The 14,603-nt window shown below is 47.9% G+C and overlaps 1 pseudogene; it reads right to left on the bottom strand.

The window, feature by feature from the left end:
• Positions 1-13,578: 13,578 nt before the first annotated feature.
• Positions 13,579-14,342, bottom strand: LOC121445619 (annotated as a pseudogene).
• Positions 14,343-14,603: the final 261 nt, after the last annotated feature.

The following is a 14,603-nucleotide window of genomic DNA, read 5'->3' as shown; positions in this document are numbered from 1 at the left end:
AGGCAAGATGTCAATAAGATAGGATATCAACAAAGCAGGTTAGCTATAAGATAGGAACAGGATGACTGTTGCCAGGCATCCATGCTGAGAGAGGAAACCATTCATGCCCCCGCCTCATTCCGATAACCACGCTTTTGCTTCTGTAAACTTGCTTTTTGCTCTTCCCTATAAAAAGACCTCCCCCCAGTCTGCAGGCGCGCAAGTCCTTCGAAAGACTTGCTGCCCGCAGGTACCTGTGTTTACTCAATAAACCTCTTGCTAATTGCATCCTGTGGCCTGGTCTTGGAGTGTCCTGGTTCTGGGGTCTTCATCAGAGAGGAATCAGAGAGGAAAGGTCCTCTCTGAGGGTCTTTCACTTATGTGTTACTAGTCGGGGAGGCCCCAACACAAACTATGTCTTTCGACTTGGCTGCTTACCAGAACTAGAGCTTTCTGAGGATATGCATGTTGGCTGCAGGAAATAAAAAGTCAAGCTGGAACTAATCTGAAAACATCTTCCTTCTTGACTAGTTTGCTTAGGGGGGTGGGGGTTGTTGTTGTTATTGTTTGTTTTGTTTTTGGTTCTTTGAGACAGGGTCTACCTATGTAGCCCTGGCTGTCCTGGAAGTGTCTGTATAGACCAAGCTGATCTCAAACTCACAGGATCCTCTTGCCTCTGCCTCTGAGTGCTGAGATTGAAGGTGTGCCCTACTACCCCTGGGCTCTGGCTAGGTTTCCTTAATTTTTATCTTTTAGATTGTTATTGTTACATAGGTGTGTCTGTATATATGTGTGTGTACAAATATATATAAACCTGCTATTTTGTTGTTTGTATGTATAGATTTTCAAGGCTGACAATTCTGCATTGGGAGCGCATCCCTCGGGGAGGCTAATTCTTCTCCCAGGAGTCTTAGCTGCCTTTAGTCCTTTGTCTAGTGGTGGGACACTAACATGCCCATCAACATTAACATGCCCATCGACATTGCCGTTGATCTAGTCTTTTTCATGCAGCCGTTTCTAGGAGAGACTGTTTCACAGCAGACGCCGTAGTACTCTGGCTTGAGATATATACTCTAAATGCTCATTACAACGGACAGCAAACTACCCCGTAGTGTGAACATTGAGCCAGGTTCATCTCCCAGCACATAGATGCACCTCGGAGACCAGGGCAAACACAAATCATGAAACCAGCTACAAGAATTGTGAACACATGTTCACGCTAAACACCAAATTCCCTCCCCTCCCCCACACACCACCACGAACTTTCGAGAGGTACCAGGAGCTGCACCCGGAGCTCCCTACTTCAGCTGACCATCCCGCGAGGGGCGTTCTGGGAACTGCAACATTTCTTCCCCCACCCCCACACCCGCCTAACTTCTAGAGACCACCACGAAAGGCAAAGGCGTGCTGGGAAGACGGGTTTTCGAAAGTGGTCAGCCTCACTCTGCGGTGCTGGGAGGAGGGGCTGCATGCTGGTTGCCTCGGCAACTGCTCACGTGGGCAACGGGCGTGAGCGGATCGGTTAGGGACAGTAAACTAGAGACCACAGTCTCTAGCGGCCATTGCTTCTCCGGTTGGGAAGGTTGCTTAGGGAAAAGAGGGAATAGAGGGAGGGAAGGAAGCTGGTCGATTGCGGAAGGCTGGGGATGAAGGATTCCAGCTGAGCCTGCACCTCCGGTCTTTCCAGGGATCCTGGTCTCGGGCTGGGTCCTTTGCAAGATCGTTGGAAATGGAAAAAGGGTTTAGGGAAAGCATTGGCAAAGCTTAAATGGTGCTTAGCCTCCTCCCCCAGAGCAGTAAACAGTATTTTTTGGCAGCCCAGTGTTTTTTTTTTTTTTATGTGCGTAATGGAATCGGGAAAGAACAGAAAGGGGGTTAAAGAAGAAAATAGGCAAAAAAAAAAAAAAAAAAAGTGGAATTTACCCCTAGGAAGGAGGGTGAAAATGGCTAGATGCCAATGGGATATAGAAAGACACCATTGAAAGCCCAGTCTAGAACGACACACGGGGCTTTTGAATTGTACCCTCGGTTCTACCGGAAGCCCTCGATCCCACTATGGAGCTTGACAGCCCCTGCCCGCGGTGTTCATGCTTTGTACATCTTTTATCATGGCACCTTGGTGAGCCAGCCATGCAGTTAGGTGAATGTGTCTCGCTGGGAACACCCTAACAGAAGCCACCGAGCTCCTCGAGTTTTCTAAGGTTGCTTTGTCACCCGCCAAATAATCATTGTTATTCCCTTCGGTGTTTCAGAAACCCACTGACATACTGAGAGCGGTTTAGTCTCTGATTTGGGGGACAGTTCCCACTCCCAGGGTCTGAGAACCACTGTGAAGAGAAGCGGCTTGAAGGCAGCTTGTAGTCACAAGCTGCTACCATGTTCTCCTCCTCCATTTGCCAAGAGGGATTCAACAGCCTGGGGGGGGGGGGGGCGGGGTGCCGGTCTCTATACCTGTACTTGCCAAAGTGCCCTTAATCCGTGCTCCTAGATTTGAACCAAGGCTCTGTCATTTACTAGTTGCGTAATCTTGGGCAAGTCATTTCAGCTCTTTCCTGCTTGTACAGAGCCAAGACAAATGTCTTAGGAACCAAGACATTTCTGGTTCTTCTCAGGGGGTGACAGCTGATGTTGGGGACAAGGAAGGATACCGCAGATCTGAGAGTTATTTTTCTTTTGGCCACCAATTTAGAAGGGCCTTAAAGAGCACATCATGTCATGTCATGCTTGGTCACCTTCCTGTCATACTGTCACCTGAGCACTGGTCTCCGTTTCCTCGTGTATGCCTGGAGGATAATGATTCATAAGAACCAGGATGCTTCGGGAAAGTTACATCATTTTCACAATTGAAATGTAGATAAGTAGATATTCTCGTAGAAAGCAGCACACAGTGAGTGTGGTGTTGGGACCCAGCCTTCAATGTTGAGGGCTGAGTGAAGAATCTTGCGTGTGGGAGTCTTGCGCAAAAATGAGGCTGAAGAGAAGAGAAAAATCAGAGCGCTCAACATCTGTAACAATTTTTTTTTCTTCACACCTGCTCAACAGGTTAATTTGTATGCTAACGACACACTGATTAAAAACCTACAAGCAATCCCTATAGGTGTTGGGCCTGTGTTAGGTTTTTGTCCTTGACAAATCGGCAGGCACTGGGGGGGGGGGGGGGGGGTCATGCCCTGAGCTCTTGGTTGAATCATCTTTTGCTGGACATAATATTTGAGTAAGATGGTGTCACTGCTGTTTGTATGGCTTGTGAACTCTCGCAGGGGCAAGTTCTCACATTTGTGAGTGTTGTCCTAAAAAAATGTGGTTAAGGCATTCCATTCCCACTTACCCCCCAAAGCTGATTCAAACTGGGCTCCCTGGTCTTGGTGTAACCCGAAATAAACTTGATGCCCTGTCTGCTCTTGATCACCAGGGAGGCTTTCATGATCCAGGTGTAATGGAGACAAGATAGCATTTTGGGATTTGGCTAACTTGCACACTAGAACAGCTGCAAGCATTGTTACACCGTTGACAGAGGTCTGTCATCTAGTGAATGAAAACGGGTTTGCTCCAGTAGCCATTTATAGGTGTGGCAATGCCAGAAAATGGAGCCGCATAGCTTCCGCTTGTGTCTGTTAGCCCACGGGAGGAGGACTCATCCTTTGATGCTGTCGTTTCAATGAGATCATCCCAAGCAGCTTCGCTTTGCTGCTCTATCGATAAAAGCAAAGGATGGTCAGAAAGATTCTCTAATTTATAATCTTTATCACAAAAAGTTATTCCTGCATGACCAAGTCGTAGAGTGGAGGAAATGTCTTCGGGCAGTGGAGGAAGAAAAACCAGGCACTTAACTGCTATTGTGCCTTGCTAATAATTGATGAATCATTTGGGGGCAGCCTATAGGTGGAGCTGATGTAGAGCGGTCCCTGCTTTGTCCCATGGAGCCAAGAGCAGGGCAGGTAATTTGAGAGATCCTTTTCTTCGTCCAACAATTTTTAAATAAAGGCTTAGAAATCACATATTTTAAAAAAAGCTGAAACATTCCAGGGAGGAAAAAAAATCAGACATTTCTATAATATGCCAGACACATTTTGGATATCTCTTTACGATGTTCTTCTTTGGGGCGGGGGGGGCATATAGACAATTTGATAACTCTTAGCAGTGTCAGTGATTTCGTAGTATTTCCTGCAGTGAACAGAGAGAAAATTCTGGCTTTTTTTCCTTGACAGTAGGTATATCCTTGTAGCTACTTGTGCAAGTAGGTAACTCCAGTAATTTAATAGGAACGATGACCACAAAGTACACAGCTGCCCTGCTGTGTCACCTTCAATACTGTCACGTCCCGTGGGTGCCTGGAGGATTGTGATCTGTAAGAAGTAAGAGGACAGAGGACTTCAAAGGACATAGATGCTCCACTAAGGCCACACAAAATGTTCCCTCCAATTTACCTTCCCCCACAGCCACTCGTAACAGGATGGGGGGTGAGTGACAGAGAGTGTGCAATGGACAAACATCAGGCTAACAATGACCTGTCAAAACACACCTGTAATTGTTCCCAAGGACACAGCAAGAGCATTGCTAGGGCTCCTCCCTCCCAAGGCAAATGGGGCCCGGAAGTTAAGCTCTAGTCACTGTGGCTCAGGAGATCAACCTTTCTTGTATCAGTGTGGGACTTCACAGTCCATAAGCCTCTAAACAGTGTGAGACTGGCTTACTGTTCATTCTGGCTAACACACTGTTTACACACAAACGGCTCATCCTGCTCCGCCCAACCTCACTGGCACCTGTACACACATCCCTGACAGGAACATGGCTATTCTGACAAACCTGTCCCACCCTCTCTTGAACATATAGAACTGGTCAACTGAACTTGGGACCACAGATCCTTGGAAGAGTGACAGATGGAAGCCAGAAATGCCTTGGAGCACCCCATGCAAGCTGCTACGGTTCCATGTCTTAAAGCGTGGCTTTGTATAGGACTGTTTCAAAGAGCTGCTGAAGATTCTCTGCAAAAAGGATGTCATCAGGAAGGGAGAGCTTGAGAGTAAAAGAGTGGAGAGGAAAGAGAAGCAGGAGGAAGGCACTTTAACTCCTGCTTGGTCTGTGGTTCTCTGCGGGCCTTGTCCCTGATACTATGTCCCTTCCCTTGCTATGAGAGGCCTTCTATTCATGAATGGGCCTCAATTTCACCTTTAAAAGTGGGGCTGCCTATTCCTTCCTCACAAAGTCATTGTGAGGGTAGATTGACGTGAGGTCTAACAAGTCTGGGGGCAGTGCTAGGAAATTAGGAAAGGCCATTCGAGTGGGGGAATTCCTCATGATTCTGTTGGTCAAAGCATAGCTGGGCGTAGACCTTGCCTGTTTGGGGCTTGTGGTCTTGTCTTAGTCATTACTCGCTTCTGACCCTTAAATGGAGGATCCTGGTCCATGCAGCCTCACGTGTCTATAGAGACCAGCTTAGGAGTCAGATGCCCTGAGCTCAGTCATCAGGTGCCTAGAAGGGTAATGGGCAGCTTTTTCTGAGGACCACTGGGCAAAGAACCAGCAGAAGCAGGACCCAGATGTCACCCCAGCAAAGACCGTCAAAAAGCTGACAGGGAAGTTGGCGGGGATGAGAAAGAGAGAATCCTACTCCGCAGAGAACTTCAGGTCTCTAAACTGGGGACCAATAACGCTTAACCTGCGTCCTGTCGCACTAGCTGCTTGGGCCACAGGCTCACAAAGAGCTGGATGAGGGGAGACCTGGGCAGGGCTGGTGACAGCTGGTACTGGCTTTTGCGTCCCCCTTCTTGCTTTCCACGGTCTTCACTATCAGAACATGTTCTTCCAGAATGGGCAGGCAGTAGGCACTTGAAAATGGTTTCCTGATGATAGTTTAGGGTTTGTATCCAGAAGAGAAAATGGGTATCAGGGAGTCCTGGTTCAGGTCTGCCAGAAATCAGGAGAGCTGAACCCCCAGCTGAGCGCAGCACTTGGGGATGATGGCAGGGGTGGGGGGGGGGGGGGCTTCACAAGTTGGCCGCCTTGCTCTGCTTCAGCCCAGTGTGGAGAAGGTACCATGTGGGCTGTCTGTTAAGACAGGACCCAGAAGCGCTAAAGGACCCGGAAGCGCGAAACTGACACTACCCACTTCTTGAAAACTCAAGCGTCATTCATATTGGTGTTACTCACTGAGCAGAGTTGGGTCGGTGTAGGGATTGAAAAGTTTTCTGGGCAGTCTCAACTCTTCCCCACAGAGCAGAGGCTGCCCCATAAGGCTCCTGCTTAGGGATTCCTAAACAGTTAAGATTCTTCCCACCTGGGCCTTGGAATAGGTTAGAAGCCCATGTTATTTGTAAGAGCACATTGAACCAAATCTCCCCTTGTTTGATGCCCCTAAATTAGGTCCAATCTCAAAGTCTAAATAATTTGGCTCAGAGTTCTACAAAGACGTGAAATTGTAATAATTACCACAATACAATAAAAACAGTTAGCATAGAAGTGTCCTCCCTCTCTCATAAATTTCCCAGGCTGAAATTCAGGTCCAAAAAATAAAAAACAAAAAGACAAATGTCATTCCTTTATAGGTTAAAGCCCAAAGAAATGAAAAATGAAAGTATTTTATTGGCAAAATATTAATTGTACAAAGTAATGGGTTTTGTTGTGACATTTTCATACATGTGTCTAATGTACTTGTTTGTCATATTTGTGCTTTCTTACCTCACAAATTGGTTACCTTCTGCTTCCCAATACCTTACCCTTCGCTGTCATGTCCCTTTCTTAAAACCTAGACTCCACATAGGAAGCAAAAGTTTTAAGGTGGAAGCCCAGGGGTCTGTTAAAGAGCAGGGGACCACTTCCTCACTGGCCACTGACCAGTGGAAAGGTTATTAGGTTACTCCTGCAGTGTGGGGTCCTTCTGCCCACGGTGCTCTCCAGAGACAATCTACAACAGTTCCTAGGATGATCCTGGAACTCCTCCCACTCAGCACACAGAAAACCCTCCATCTCTAGCTGCTGGACTTCTCCGGAAACCCATCCCCAGACACCTTTTTCTGAGGTGCCAAGACCTCTCAGCAGGAATGCTCTGGTCTTTGAGCTGGAGGAAAGTTGATAAGGAAGAGAGACGGGACCTCACTGAGCAGCTTCTCCTCCAAGTGCTCTGTACCCTTGCTGTGTTCCTGGGGCTGCCCTGGAGATAGCTGGATCAACTGTCACCAAAATATTTGAAATCTCATATTTCCATCCCCACCCATCTGCATACCTGTCAGGTTTCTTCAACCCTGAGAGAAATTCTCCTCCAGCCTAGAAGGCTCAGCACGGCTCTGGACCCTGGCTGTCGTCCACTTGGAATGGTCCTGGTCTTTTGAGATTGCTGTTGGTGCAACACAGTTCTCACTGTCTAAGGAAATCTCTCCCCCTATGCTTCCTCAGACTGCCTAGGCGTGAGCAGCACCTCGCGAATGACTCAGCTGCTGTTCAGCGTTAGTGGTCGCTCCTGGCAGAAAGCCGGAAAGCCTCAACCCCTTTCCCACAGGGCAGACCATCACTGGTGATCTCAATGTTTTCCCTGTTCTCACTTGCTCCTTGCTTGCTAACCCAAGCGCATGCCCTTTTATGGCATATTCCTCTAGATTTTGTCTCTTGGGGTCTCCCATGGTGACAGACGGCAAAACCAATCAATCCTGCTTGGTCTCAGATTCTGGTCTTCCTCCAGGAGGTAGCAGCCATTGGTCATCCAGGGTCCAGGGTCAGCTCCTCTCTCCTCAATGAGTCTGCTGTCCTCCCAAGTTCTCTTTGCAGGGCCTGCCTCAAGACATAGCCCATACATTTAAAAAAAAAGCTATGACCTTAGGGTCTCAAGCAATCTACTGCTGCTCTAACACATCCCAAATCTTCTGAAGGGTTAATGATGCCCTTCCGTCCTTGAGTCTCCAGGTCAGTTGTAGAATGACTTCCGGTTCTCACTGGGTCCCTGGCTGCCAAGTCGACTGGTCGCCAGCTCAAGGGTGTTCTGGCACACCTCTGTCAGCTTCTGCTTCTCCTCCTGTCTCTCACATGGGCTCTGGGCTCATCCATCCTTGTCCAGTCTTTTAACCCCTTCACCTCTGGCCTGCCTGCCTCCTGAGCCCTCATCTCTAAAGCTCTTCCTCCGCCCTCACTGCCTCACTTCCCATACGAAGGCTGCAGCACATTTTCTCCTTGGCCTCGCAAGTGAGAGAGCATTCACCAGAGATGGCTGCTCCATACGAGCAAATTGTTCATATGGCCTCTCTGCAAACTCAGGATCTGCATTGATAGCATTAAGTTATTTTCCTACCTCAAGCCAAGAAAATAGCATATTCTCTGAAGAGTCCTGATTTCTTTTAATGACGTGGTTCACTGATGGACAAAGCCCCGACTTTCGTGGCTCGAGTCAAAATTGAGGGAACTCACAAGTCCCTGAACAGGGGACCAATTCAGAAGGTCTAAAGAATCTGGAGGGACCCGGTTCCAGCAGGAACTTTGGGGAATGTTGCAGGGAAGCTCCTCAGCGTGCTTCAGACTCTTTGCCCTTGAAAGTCTGCCCTGACAGCAGACTTGCCTGAGAACAGGGCCAGCAAACCTCGCTGGAAAGGGGGCTCCACCTGCATCGGGCCCTGAACCTTTGTTGGCCTCTACTGTGCTGCTGTGGGGGGGGGGGGGGGGAGCTTAATCTCCTGTGTTTGCCTGACCTTGCAGCCCAGGCTTGCTGACAACTGACCTACCAAAGCTCTAAGCTACCAATGTCACATTCCCGAAGGACCCTGCTTGTAGGAAGAGGGTGGAGCATCCATCCACACAAGGGCTCTAGTTAAAAGCCAACCAGCACACAACCCCAGAAGTACTGTGGGAAACTGGCAAGCACAGAGCCTATTGGGCTCCCATGAAGCCCATTTTGCATACACAAGCACCCCCAAAACCCTAAGTTTTCCCCAAGGATTTCTCTGCTGGACTTAGAGTCAGTGAACAAGATGTTAGGTTTGAAGGGGCTTAAAATATCCCTTTTGTCCAGTTACAGTCTTGGGCCTCATCCACAGTTCTAACGGCACATGCCAGAATGCAGGTACCACAAAGCAGGCTGTTGGCTTCCCTTTTCCAAGGCAGATGTAAACAAGTGACTGTTCGCCTCAGACGGCACCAGTGACAGACTAAAGTCATGATTCACCGAAGTGCAACTCGGTGAATGAGAACAGAGGTGAAAGGTAATTTACAGGGTGGTGAGTGACCCCCAAACAGCTACGACGTTCCTTCAGAATTCCGCCCCATGATGGATGAAGAATTTATGGGAGCTGTGTCCCCCTTAAGGTTAACCCAATTTGTAGGTACTCTAGCGTGGCCCACTGTCACTTAATCTAGGGCAGAGCAGGAGCAAGAATTGTTGCAATCCCGGGTAAGGGTTCTATGACCCTCCCCTCCTTCCTCCTCCTAGGGAGTTCTGGGTAGCTCCATTACCATTATCGTAATAATGGTAATGGCTCTGGCGGTAGTCTGCTCAATTTGTTGACACGGATAGCAGAGTCAAGGTAAATTCTACTCCAAGACAGCAACGTTATACCTAGAGAGGAAAAGACAGACAATGGCCTGTGCCCAGCAGGGTCGGACTGGGTAGTTCAGGGAGGGGTACAGAAAGGGACTCTTTGTTATTGCTGTAATAAAGTATCCTAACAACAAAACCAAAACTCAAGGAAGAGAGGATTTCTTTTGGTTCACAGTCTATCATGGGGGGGGGGGGGGGGGGAGTCCTGCCAGCAGGTGCTTCAGGCAGCTTGGTCAAATTGTATCCACAGTCAGGAAGCAAAGAATGATGAATGTCTGTACTGGCTTGCTTCTCTACTGTCCAGGACCTAATTTCACTATTAGGATGGCTCTTCCTGCCTCAACCTAATCAAAAGAGTCCTTCATAGGCTTGCCCACAGGCTAACACATCAAAACAATTCCTCGAAGATGTTCCTAGATGCTCACCTCCTACATTATTCCAGAGCCTGCCAAACTGGCAGTCAACACTAGTCACGGCAGGGACTTTGGCTGTGCGTGTGTGTGTGGGGGGGGGTGTCTTCAGGGATAACAGCACCTTAGAGACAAAGATGAGGACAGTAGTCCCTCCCAGTCCCTCAGGAACTGCGGTAGTGGAAGCTCAGGGAGCCTGAGGATGGCACAGGGAGATGGGCCAGAAACCAGAAAGTCCTAGGGCTGTGAAAGTGCTGGGCAGTCCTTCTGCATGGTACAATAGCCAAGGAACTACCTTTACCTTGGCACCTATGTCATGAAATATGGCATATAAAAAATACAGTTCAACAAATACAGAACAGGTATTCATAAGAACAGTGAAGGGAAAAAAATAGCATATAGGCTGGGCTTGGCACGCACATTTATTCTCAGCACTAGGGAGTAAGAGAGATCTCTGAGCTTGAGGACAGCCAGGGCTACATACATAGTGAGACCCTGTCACAGACACACCACACATACACACACACACACACACACACACACACACACATATGGGAATAGGTAACACCACCATATGATTGTTTAGGTGGCCAGTTCCATCACACACCCCCTCATCAGTGGTCCACTGGCCTCTTACGACAGGTATCCTATTCAGTTGGTACATAGAGAATGAAGCTAACACAGACTTGCCCTTTCCAGTGAGCTTAGGAGAAAAAGCCTGTGGCTGACTGGGGTGTGTTATGGCCCTGAGGTGGGATGGAGAGTATCAGGAAAGACAATGCTTGGAGCAGATTCTCATGAGGCAAGATGGCTCAGAGAGCTGAGAGGATTAGCTGCTGTGTGCATGACAGGGACCCGAAGGAAAGGGGGAGTATTCTGAGAAATCCTGTGAACAAAGAACATCTCCCTATTTTCACAGGTTTGGAGGGACCTGCAGTAGGTTCCACACCATGTGATTTAGTCTGGCTTAACCTACACGCCAAGGAATGAGGTGCTTGGGAGTCCCACAAATTTATAAGTTACTCTTGGAGCTGGGGAAGCAGCTGGGCTTGTTTCTCCCCACTCCTCGCCTCCCCAGGCCTGAGTGTGACGCTAACAATGTTCACAGCAGAGGCCTATCAGCTGCCCAGGAGGAGTCTGATTCCTGAGGGGCAGCTAGAGGGGCTGAGATCTGACATCCATGTGGAGTACCCTTTCCTAGCTCCCCCTAGCTTTCTTGCTTTCCCCCCTGCACACAGACCTCTACACAGCATAGCTTGGGGTTGCCTGCTTTTGAACTTTGAATGAATGGGATTATGTTGCCTGTATATGTTTTTTTTTTATCATATTTTGTCTGCGTCACAACATCCATAGCCAGGTCACCCAAGTGCCTGCATCTTGTTCATCTCACTGCTGTGCACAAGTTCATGAATGAATGCACCACAATCTGTCCAGTATCCTTCCTGGTAGATACCTAGGTTCTTTCCAGAAACCAATTCCTCTAGTGTTTATATACCTACAAGTGGGCATTCCTTATGACCAACAAACACGCTGGCAGCTTGTAGAGGATCTTTTGATGGTTTTCTTTCAGGTCCCTAATTTTTAATGCGGCTGTGTCCTTTGCCCATCTCTATATGGTTGTTGCATTAGGTTTCTGTAACAGACAAAAATACCTGAAATAGGAACATAAGGGAAGAGGCTTTGATGGCACAGCTCCTGAAGTTTCCATGCCACCCATGGTCCCGCACAGTTCCAGAGGGTTCAGATGCTTTGGTTTGTGGCATTGGGATGATGAGTCTGTGACAGAGCAAACTGGTCCACTTCTTGGTGACTGGGAAGCAGAAAGGAAGGAGCAGGGGGTCCCAAGGGGTCAAGAGCATGTCCCTCAGGTCATCCACAAGACCATAAGTCCCAAAAGGTCTACCATTTCCCCACCACCACAGACAACCAAGCCTTCAACAGGGAGGACATTTAAGATCCAAATCATAACAATTTTCTGCCCCGCCTGCGGGTAAGTCAACGGAGACTCTAGAGGGCAAGTGGGAATGGGATGGGACAAGAGTCACAAGAGATGTAGACACGACAGTATTCTGATCAAGTCCTGTTTATTCGAGGGAATAATGCAGGTAAATACAGGGTAAGGAAACGAAGAACTTCTCCTTGTATATATGGGTAACTAGGCAACTTACTAGGTAACAAGTTCTTCGTGTGTATATGGGTAACTAAACAACTTCCTAAGCCACCTAACCATGGTCTAATGGTCAGGCAGAATGCAGCAAAGTCAGAATGTTCAGAACACAGAAACAATGGAGCAATAACTCCTTGCAGAGGTAGTATTTGACAGATCAGAACAGCAGGAGAAGCCAAGCGCAACAGGGTGGGTGAACTGATCCAGGGAACAGTACGTCTCCCACAATTGTCTATTTGCAATTTGTTGTTTATGTATTCTTGATGAGGCCTCCAGTCACTCATGAATTGCAAAGGCCAGCAGGCCTTCTTATTCTAATTCTGCAGTTAGTTTTCTCAGCAATATAGTCGTCTTCCTATATCTCATCTAATAAGCCATCAAGATGCTATTCTCTTGACTGACCTTTTAAGTCTCGGTATGGGCTCTTTTTGGTTTTCGAGACAGAGTTTCTCTATGTAAGAGTCCTGGCTGTCCTGGAACTCGCTCAGTAGACCAGGCTGGCCTCGAACTCACAGAGATCCGCCTGCCTCTGCCCCCCAGTGCTGGGATTAAAGGTGTGCGCCACTACTATCAGGCCCTATATGGTTGATAGAAAGTTGATTTATTTTTCGTAGATAAGGGGTTCAATTTCTCTCCCCTTGTAGCAAGTGCCCAGGCCTCCTAGTTGAATAATGCTTCCTTTCATAGTTTCTGAAATGATTTGGGAGGAGGGACACACACACGGTGTGCGTGTTGGCTCTTCTTACACTCTCCGTGGGTTTTAGTGCCGCCTGCTCGCCTATTGAGTCAAGAGGCATATTTAATCCTCCTTGCACCGACCTCATTATTTCCTGGGTACCAATCCCACATTTTATTTGGGTTATGGAGCTTTATAACCTGCCTTAACACTGAGAACACAAGTCCTCTTACCTTGTTCTCTTTCAGGAACAATTTGGCTCTTCTTGGTCGTTTGGAATCTCATAAATGTTAGAATCAGGTTGTCAATCTACGGGTTTTTTTCAAAAGCAAAAAAACAGATTTGGTTTAATATGGCAACAACAAAAAACAAACCTAAGCACTACACACTAACAACATAATATAACCCAGGAAAGGGGGCATGCAGAGGCTACAGTCATAAGCTAAATCTTTACAGGGGACCACAGAACTGCCTATGACCCCATTGTGGCAGTGGTGGTACAAGCAAGTACTATATCTGGAGATGCCAATTCCCACCCCAGCAAAACCTTATTTTCATACAATAGTAAAAGGCATAGTCACTTAAGAGTATGCAGTCCTCACAACAAAGAGGTGGACCTGTTGTGTTTTGGTAGCTTCACTGACTTTTTTTTACAAGCTGCTGGTACTACAGCAACAACCAACAAACAAGGTCTCATAGCTCCTGGCTGATGCGGGCACCTTCAAGGGCATAGATGTGAATTTCCATCAGTCTCAGTCTTGGCTGCAGTTCCGTACCTCATTCCACAGGAGTAGGTAATGACAGCAGCTACCCACACCTGAGATTCCCTTTATCCTTGGAGGCTCTTATTTAGGACCCTGTTCCTGTGAACACACGTTGTCCTCCAGGTGTGGGGTAGAAAGATGCAGGCTGGCAGCAGGAAGAGGGCAATCACTTTCCCCTTCTCAGGTACCCAGGCTTGTCCAGTGTGGAACTGCAGCTGAACCCAGCCACTTGAGTCTGCAGGAAGGCTTCTCCCATGGACCACACACCACAGTTCCCCATAGGTCTCGGGTGTAGTAATGGACTGCAGGACCTCGTTCTTCCTAGCATTGGCTGCAATTCTGGCCCAAGACGCCAACACTGCCTCAGAGGCAGTTGTCGTCACAACGGTCTTGCTGACTTCTCCACAGAGGACAGGAGGTTCAGTAAGGGCAGGCATCTGCTCCTCAGGTACAGGGACCACTTCAAGAGGACCTATATCACCTGAAGACAAGGCTCTTGTTCCTCTTCCATCTCTGTCTTTACTCTTTTCCAACATGTCTTCACCCTGGCCTCTTTTGGTGTGTCAGGAATGTTCTCTAAATCAGCTGGCCTTTGCTTCTCAGCTTCACCTTCTTGTACCATGCCTGCAAAAACATCTCGGTGAATCAGGTTCACTGGGGGCAGATGATCTGGTAGAGGAGGAACTGGTACCTTCCTAGGAGTGGGTTTTGGAGTCTCAGCACCTCGTGCTTTCTCGTTTGATTTACAATCGTCCTCTTTTGGTATCTTTTTTGGTCTTTTCTGCATTGCAGGGGGCTTTGCAAAGGATGTGCTCAGTTGACTAGACATCTTGTGCTGTTCAACTGTTACATACACTGTATATGACTGCCATGGTGAATTCTCAAGGGGGCATCATTTGATGTCTGACTTATGAAACAGGGAAGCAATGGTTGGGGGAAATGAGGGAGCCAACAGGAAAAGCAGGCTTGTTGGCAACACAATTTTAATCATACTGCTAGGAGATTCCTTTTTTAAAAATTCTATCTTTCAGGACAGGGTTTCTCTGTGTAATGGCCCTGGCTGTCCTGAAACTCATTCTCTTCAGGCTGG

The sequence above is a fragment of the Microtus oregoni genome, unplaced genomic scaffold, assembly GCF_018167655.1.
Source record: "Microtus oregoni isolate MIOR12 unplaced genomic scaffold, Mior012 000229F_ref0000137, whole genome shotgun sequence".
Taxonomy (NCBI): domain Eukaryota; kingdom Metazoa; phylum Chordata; class Mammalia; order Rodentia; family Cricetidae; genus Microtus; species Microtus oregoni.
This window is presented reverse-complemented; position numbering and strand designations above follow the sequence as displayed.